The 7458-nt window shown below is 45.5% G+C and overlaps 1 protein-coding gene across 2 annotated transcripts in view; it reads left to right on the top strand.

Annotated features, from left to right (window-relative positions):
- Positions 1–7172: 7172 nt before the first annotated feature.
- Positions 7173–7458, top strand: part of IRF2 (interferon regulatory factor 2) — a 70456-nt gene continuing 70170 nt past the window's right edge. The window contains exon 1 of one of the 2 annotated variants that reach the window (XM_019534673.1): positions 7173–7385. The gene's annotated coding sequence lies outside the window, so the exon portion shown is untranslated. The remainder of the gene's footprint in view (positions 7386–7458) is intronic. The other variant, XM_019534675.1, reaches the window with a different exon arrangement.

Raw genomic sequence — 7458 nt, 5'->3', positions numbered from 1 at the left:
TGACAGCTCCGCAGGTCACCCAGGGGGCAAGGACTGGGTGAGCCTTGGAAATTTCCACTCACAGCTTCAAACTGCACATGTCAGTTTAACCTCTTCTGTACTGGCAGCACATACTCAAAAAATTTCCATGACACACCCATGAATATCAACATTGCAGACAATTTCAGGACTGTATAAGAGTCTATTTTGTAGGACCATTTAAAATTCTGAAGCGCTGTCATAGTGTTATGATTAGATGATTAGATATGATGGGGAAATGTAGGAGACTATAGATGTGGCTTTATGGATAAAGAGCTGACAAGCAGTAATAAAGACTAATTAACAGAATCTTCCACTCATCTCCCTTTTCAGGAGAATGCTTTTGCCCTGCAATAAAAATTCTTGAAATGATTTCTCATGACATGATTTCCAGATTCTCCATTACAGAAAAAAACCCTGAAATATAGAGCTCAGTAAGGTTCAGTGCACTAGTTTGAGGCCCAGTTCTATTTAAAAACTTAGCCATTTATCACTAGTTCTAAAGATAATCTTATCAGCTAGTAAGTAATAAGTCACTGAGGTTGTCAGCGTATAACTGTAGGGACTAAAAACGACGACTGAAGTGCCAGGTACAAGCATTCCAAAATCAGGAGTCAAGCCCAACAAAATAAGGAGAATATTTTTAGAAATCAGATTTTGATATATCAAGGGTCCTTTTTATTTACTTTTTCACATTTTGAGCTGTTAGGCTTTGTGTTTTCAGATTTTTCTCAACAACCTCAAGGACTAGAAATTTGCCTTTTTTAAAATCAAAATTACAGTTCAGCTGTAATCCCCTGCCTCTAGTAGTTGGGGCCTTAAGAAAGATGCCAAGCTTTTAAAGACTTTCAGTAAAACTACAGATCCAGTGAGAAGCACTGGATATGTATTTATAGCCTCAATGTGATGCTGTACCCATGATGGTCCAGAAATATGGGGGAGAGTCCCTGTCTGACCTCACAGTTCTGGGTGCTAAGAGAAAATTTACAAAAAACTGTCAAAAGATATGCCTGAGAACAAAAATTCATTAACCTGTTAGACACTGAGAACCAGAGATTTAACATAGGCAATAACTTCATTGTCCATTATGATTTACTTTATACTTACTACTCTCTAGTCTAGAGTTCACAGGTGATAATAACCATCCTGAGCAATCCTGTTCTTCCACTTCTCTTATATCCTTTTTTTATTTACATATGAAGTTTTACACAAGATTTTGTCCATCTGCAACTTAGTTCTGCTGCATCTCCTCTTCCAGAGACCTGAGGAACAGTAGTCCTGATACTCAAAACCTTGTCTATCCAAACCATGTAGTTGGTCCAATATAAGATATCACCCGTAAAAATTCTTGCCTCCTGGATATATACTGGCATTTCTAAGCAGAATTTTGTGACCTTAAAGTTGTCAGATATTATTGAAACAGCAAAGTCCTCAACTATTACAGAAGTTATCTGTTTTCTTTACCTCAGGGGTGGGCAAAATACAGGCCACGGGCCAGATTCGGCCTGCCAGGCCATTCTACCTGGTCCATAGGGCCCCTAAAAAGTCTAGAAGATTAATATTTATCTTCCCTGGGTACCTGTCAAAGATGACAAGGCACCAGGGGCAGTAAGACCCAGGGGGAACCAGCGACTGGACCCAGCAGCTGCAACAAGACTGGCCTGGCCACGCCCCACCCCATGTCCTGCAGCAGAAAGCCTCTGCCTAGCAGAAGCTTCTGGCCTGGGGCCCTGGGGCTTGTCCTGCCTCCCTCTGCCCAAGAGGAAAATTCAGATAAGAACAGGGGGAGGAGAGGAAGGGGAGGACTGCAGGTGATCGCCACAGTCCTCAGGGCTGGGCTGGGCTGGTTCCTGTGGTCCCAGTGCTGCAGCTGGGAACCATGTGGTGCCAGAGCAGCTGGTGGGGAAGAGCTGCAGCAGGCAGGAAATAGGAAAACAGCAGCAGCAGGCAGCGGGGCAGTGGAAGTGAATGGATGCATGTGTGGGAGTACAGGGCTCGTGCCAGGGCCCCAGGACCAGGGTCCAGAGTGGGGCAGCAATAGTGCAGGGTCCAGGCTGGCAGGGGCTCTATGGAGCCAGCCGCGCTCCTGCCACCCTGCTTTGGGCCCCTGCTGGTGCTGGACCCAATACACTGGTACAGGCCCTGTGCTTCCACCCGCATGCTCACTCGCTGCTCCCCTGCGCTTCCATCTGTGCCCCTGCTTGCTGCTGCCTCTTGCTCCCACCCTACACTCCTGCCCTCACACCCACTTGCTGCTGCTTCCCTGCTGCGTGCTGCTGCCATTTCCCTGCTTTCCCACCTACTGCTGTTCCTTCCCAGCCCCTACCTGCCATTCCGGCCCCACGTGGTACCTGGCTGCAATGCCGGGCTGCAGGACTGAGAAGGAGCCAGCCTGGCCCTTGTGATTCTCGGCCTCTGTGATCTGTGCCATGCAGCTGGGATGTGGTGCTGGAGTGGCAAGCTTGGGAGGAAAGGGGAAGCAGCAGGAAAAGGGCAGTGGAGGCAGATGGGAGGGGGAAGGGGTGGTGAGTGGGAGCACGGTGCGCCCACTTGACCTCGAACGCCTGCTCACATGCCACCTTGGCACAGGCAGTAGAGGATTTCTGCTCTCTGGCTTTGTGGGTTCCCCGCAATGGGCTTCGGTTGTCCTTCTGGCTTTCCCCGAACTCGTCTACCACGTCTTTAAATGGTAAAGCAGTGTGGAGTTCAGCCTCGAAGTTCCCATTGGGGTCTACCACTCTGCTTGCAGGACATTCGTGGGGCTCCAACCTCCCCTACACCCCAACCTTACACCAGCTTCTGGCGGGACGCCTGGTCTTGGAATGGCCCCCTCCAGTATGGATGTTTCTCATGCGTGCTCTGTGGTATTGTCACTCCTTATTGCCTTTAAGCGACATCCCTCCAACTCCTTGGAGAAGGATGGTCAGTCACCTCAGGTCCTCAGCCTGGAACCCCCTTGAGCAGTTCAGTTCTGCCCCTGGAGCTGACGCGGGGGGGTTGCCCCTGTCGGGCAGGGGTAAAGAAAATAAAACAAAGAACAGAAAAAAAATATGGAAGAAAGCCCCAAAGGACCTTCCATTCCAGCTGGCTGGCTCTCTAGGCCCTCCTGCCTGTGCTTGGCATTACTCTTCGATGCTGGTCCCTCAGGGTCCTCTTATCCTTGCTGCCCCCAGCCCGGCTGCCCAACCTGGTATCTGGGAGCGATTGTGCATGGAGACTTCAGCCTTTCCCTCTGTGTCACTGCACCCATTGTGTCATGGTCTGACGGCTCCACCACCAAGCATCTCCAGCAGTTTTGGAGGTGAGTTGCCCCAAATGCTCCTCCCCTTTTGGGGCTCGATTTCAATACCCTGGGTGGGGAGATCCCTCACAGCTTCTGCTGCCGTTCGCTGTCTGGGCACTCCTTGATTGTGCTGGCACACTACACAAACACATGTAAATCAGAACAAAAATGGTAAGATGGCAAACCCCCTTGCATGCTTCTGGGGAGCAAGAGGATGGCAAAAGTCAGGGGTTAGGGGGTGGGACTTCCAGTCCCAAGATGGCAACCAGGGGGTGGGGCTGGCCTTGCGGCCCACAACAGCTTGCCAAAACTCAGTAAGCACCCCTCCGCCCAAAATAATTACCTGCTCCTGCTTTACCTTCTGCCATATAAAATTATCACAGCATTAGTATTGGCTCCTACTAAATCCTGTGATTTTTTGGTGAATGCTGTCATTGTAGCAACACAGAAAGTATATGGTTTAAAGTTTTGCTCTCTCTGTGGTCTCTGAAACTAGTATTTGTTACTATTATATATATATTATAACATTAAGTGAAATTTAGACACTGCAGAATTGCAGGTGGTTGTGAGCATTATTGAGAGGATACGTTTGTACTACAATCCAGAAATCTGAGGCAACTTGTATAGTGCCAGCTTCAGACCAAATAGCTTGGGCACTAGTAATAGCAGCATGGACATCAGCGCAGGCCTCATGAATCTCCCAGATGCTTGTAGTCTGTACTGCTATAGCTAGATTGCTACTGCTAGTTGATTATAGGCTAGTTTAGATAAATCCACATGAGCTGTCATTACACCTTTGGACTGTAGTTAAAACATAATGATAAATGTTTTGTATTCAGCACTGACTGAAGACCCAGTCCCAATCACAGTGGAGTCAATCAGTCCTTTTACCAGATGTTACAATGAGTCAGATGAGGCCCCAGAAAATGTAAAGTAGTAAAATTCAGGAAATTTGACAGTTTTGTCAGGGAATGTTTCAGTTGTACAAGGGAACTCTACGGTTTTGTTTGTGTGGCTATGATGTCTCTTTCTGGATTAATTTTGTTTCCTTTGCTCATTCTTCTGCTTCTTAAATGTTTTAAGTACTTTTAATATGTACTGCACCATATTGCACTGGTGATTTCTGCCAGCAGGGGCCTTCTGAATGCACTATGTGGTTTCCAGATTTTTTATTTGTGCGCCTTTCTCTGAAGCACTGGATATTGGCCATGCATGACTAGTGATAGGCAATTGTGATAGTAGCAATACTTTATTTACAGCTTTCATTGGAACAATACAATAGAATTAACAGTAAAATAACATATATACTAATAAAATTTCATAAAAGCATACAATTATGTTACATATTCTACTAATTTAAACAAAAGTGACATAGAACATAATATATAATGATACAAAAAATAGATAAATAAAGCAGTAGTAAAAATGAAAAGCAGGGAATTCTATTTGATTTTGGCCCTTATTCTTTGTTCAAGTAGGGCAAATATGCCTATGGAGTATGTGATAGACTGTAAGTTGTTAGAGAGGAGCCAGACTGTCTTTTCTTCATTAGCCCAGTACTTAAAATTTTCCACTATGCCCATGCCTGCTTGCCTATGTTCCTACTGGTACTGAGGAAACGGCTCATGTGCTGGCTGTTGGGCTTTGCTCATGCACTTAGGATGGAATTTTCCTCCAGTCTGTTTGGCAACAACCCCTGGAACATTTTTGTTTTCTCCTGTAGGAGTGTATTTTACCTAACAAATTCCCTACTGGAGTAGAAGCCAAAGTACTGCGGTCCTTGTTTCTCCTGCTCTCTTCCTGTGCTGTGTTGTAAGCATTCTTTGATTGTTTTCACTTTCTTTCTGGCTGTGGTATATGGAAGAAGCTGGACTTCTTGTGGACCCATTTAGACAAACATTTATTACATGCATCTCTGCAATCCCAAAGAGTCCTTTCTGTGCTCCTAAAATGAAAGGTGAAAGAGAAACAAATATTCTAAAATAGTTTAGTTCATGTTTTCTGATGTGTTTTATTTTAATGAATATCACTGACAACCATTGCCTCTCTATAGAAAAAAAAACAGATTCTCTTTGGGTAAAATATTATTAAATAGAACAATATTACAGAAAGCTTGTATGTCAGCAAATTATGAGGAAAAAAATCTAAAATCTTTTAAAAATAGCTTATTCAGTAAGCAAATTGTGAGCATACATTGGAAATTATAGTTGTCACCAAACATTTCATAAATATATCGGACAAGTTTCATGCAACCATTCATAGTTTTGCTCTTTTGTTATTAAAATTTAGGACAAGGTGGGTTAAACAAAAAATAGTAGGTGATTTTAAAAAATCAGAGTGACTTGTCACCTGTGAAAAGTCAGGGTTGTGTAAATTTTTGTAGAATAAATATTTCTTTGGATTTCCACTCACCCTGAGAATGTGGGTTCATATTTTCAAGAAATATATATTATCCTAACTAGTTCATGATTGAAAATCTAGCTATGGCTTTCCAGACCATATCACAATCTTTTAAAATATCAGCATTTGCAATATACCCATGTGAGGGGTAAGTACTATCATCCCCACTTTACAGAGGGGAAATAGAGGCACTAAGAAACTATATCAATTTCTGTGGGAGTGTGGTATCTAAATGTCTTTGTGGGCATTGCCCCAAGTGACTTGTTGAGAGTCATACAGGAAATCTGACAGAGAAAAGATCCAAACCCTGTTTTTCTGAGCCCGGGGATAATTCCCTAAACACTAGTCTTTGGAGACAACATAATGCAGAGATGCCTTGCAGAGATCTAAAGGACAATTCTAACACAACTGGAACACTGATTTGTGTGGCACTATGCACTAGCTGGAAATGTACATTATTTTATCAATAAGTGAAGCTTAAAATTGCAAAGAGGGTTGAAAATTTAACTAAAAATGTTCAAGCACACCAGTCAAACTGCACATGAAAAAGCAATCTGTAAGGAAACTGGTGCATCTCCACATATTCATAATATCTGATACCCTCGGACGGAAGGAATTAGGAAGCAGTGACAGCAGAAGGTTGCATTATGCTTGCCCAGTCTACAGAAATTGGGAATCTGTTCTAGCTCCAAACAAGTCCTTGGGCTGGGCTTTCATTTAGACCAATGTCTGATACCTTTTGGAGGCTGGGTTTGTTTTCCACACCTTTTTAAGCAAAGAGGCTGAGTGTGCATACATTTTGGAGGGGTGAGGCTGTGGAACAGGCTGCCCAGGGAATCTCCTTTACTGGAGGTTTTCAAGAGGAGGCTGAATGGGGATTTGACAGTGGTGCTTTAGGACTACCAGAAGGCTGTTACGTTATGCACTGCCTAAAACAGAGACAGGTGCAGAAGCTTTCCTAAAGAGACTGTCTAAATCAGAGATGCATAAGCTTTCCCAAGCAGCGGCTTGCCTCACCAGACCCCGTGCCAGTCATGTATGGGCGGGGGGAGGGGCTGGACCTTGATCCCTGAGGTCCTTTCCAACCCTAGGCTTCCCTGGGAGGCTGTTGACACTTATTCTAGAGACATGGCGATTGGGACACGTTAAAAAACCAAAACCGCAGAACCAGGCGTTCTTTATCAGCGGTTTAGAGAAGGAAAAAGAAAATAAAGAGGGGGGAAAAAAGAGGCCAGGCTCTGCTCCAGCTGCTGCTCTGGTTTCTCTTGCCCTGGAACTGAAACCTCGCAGGCTGCCTGTGTGTGTCTCTGTCTCTCGCACACGCACACGCCGCTGCGGCTGCTGGAGGGAAGTGAAAATGAAATCGACTTTTCCGAGAAATGATGAAAGCGGCTCCGCCTGCCAATGACAGGCTGCGGCAAACTTCCGCACCCCTTCCCCCGCCCCCCGCCCGCACAAACAGCCGGGGGGGGAGGGGAGGGAAGAGGGGGATTTCCAAGCCGCCGCTCCTCGCAGTTTCCTCTCCTTGTTTTGCTTTCGATCTGGCCCTTTCTCAGCCCAAGCGGCGAGGCAGGAACTTTTAGTTTTGCTCCTGCGATTATTCAGCGGGCGGTTTTCATTTCCACTTCGCCTCCCCTGGCAACGGCGGCACCTGGAGGGAACATTTAAATCCCGGCGCGCAGAGGTAATTTATTTTTTAAAAACCCGAACAAACAACAGCAAAGCCCGAGCAGAGCCCGGGACCGGGGGGCACGGGG

Source organism: Crocodylus porosus, unplaced genomic scaffold (genome assembly GCF_001723895.1).
Source record: "Crocodylus porosus isolate Cpor-Errol unplaced genomic scaffold, CroPor_comp1, whole genome shotgun sequence".
Lineage (NCBI taxonomy): Eukaryota > Metazoa > Chordata > Crocodylia > Crocodylidae > Crocodylus > Crocodylus porosus.
The sequence above is the reverse complement of the archived record's forward strand: the minus strand, read 5'-3'. Positions and strand labels throughout refer to the sequence as shown.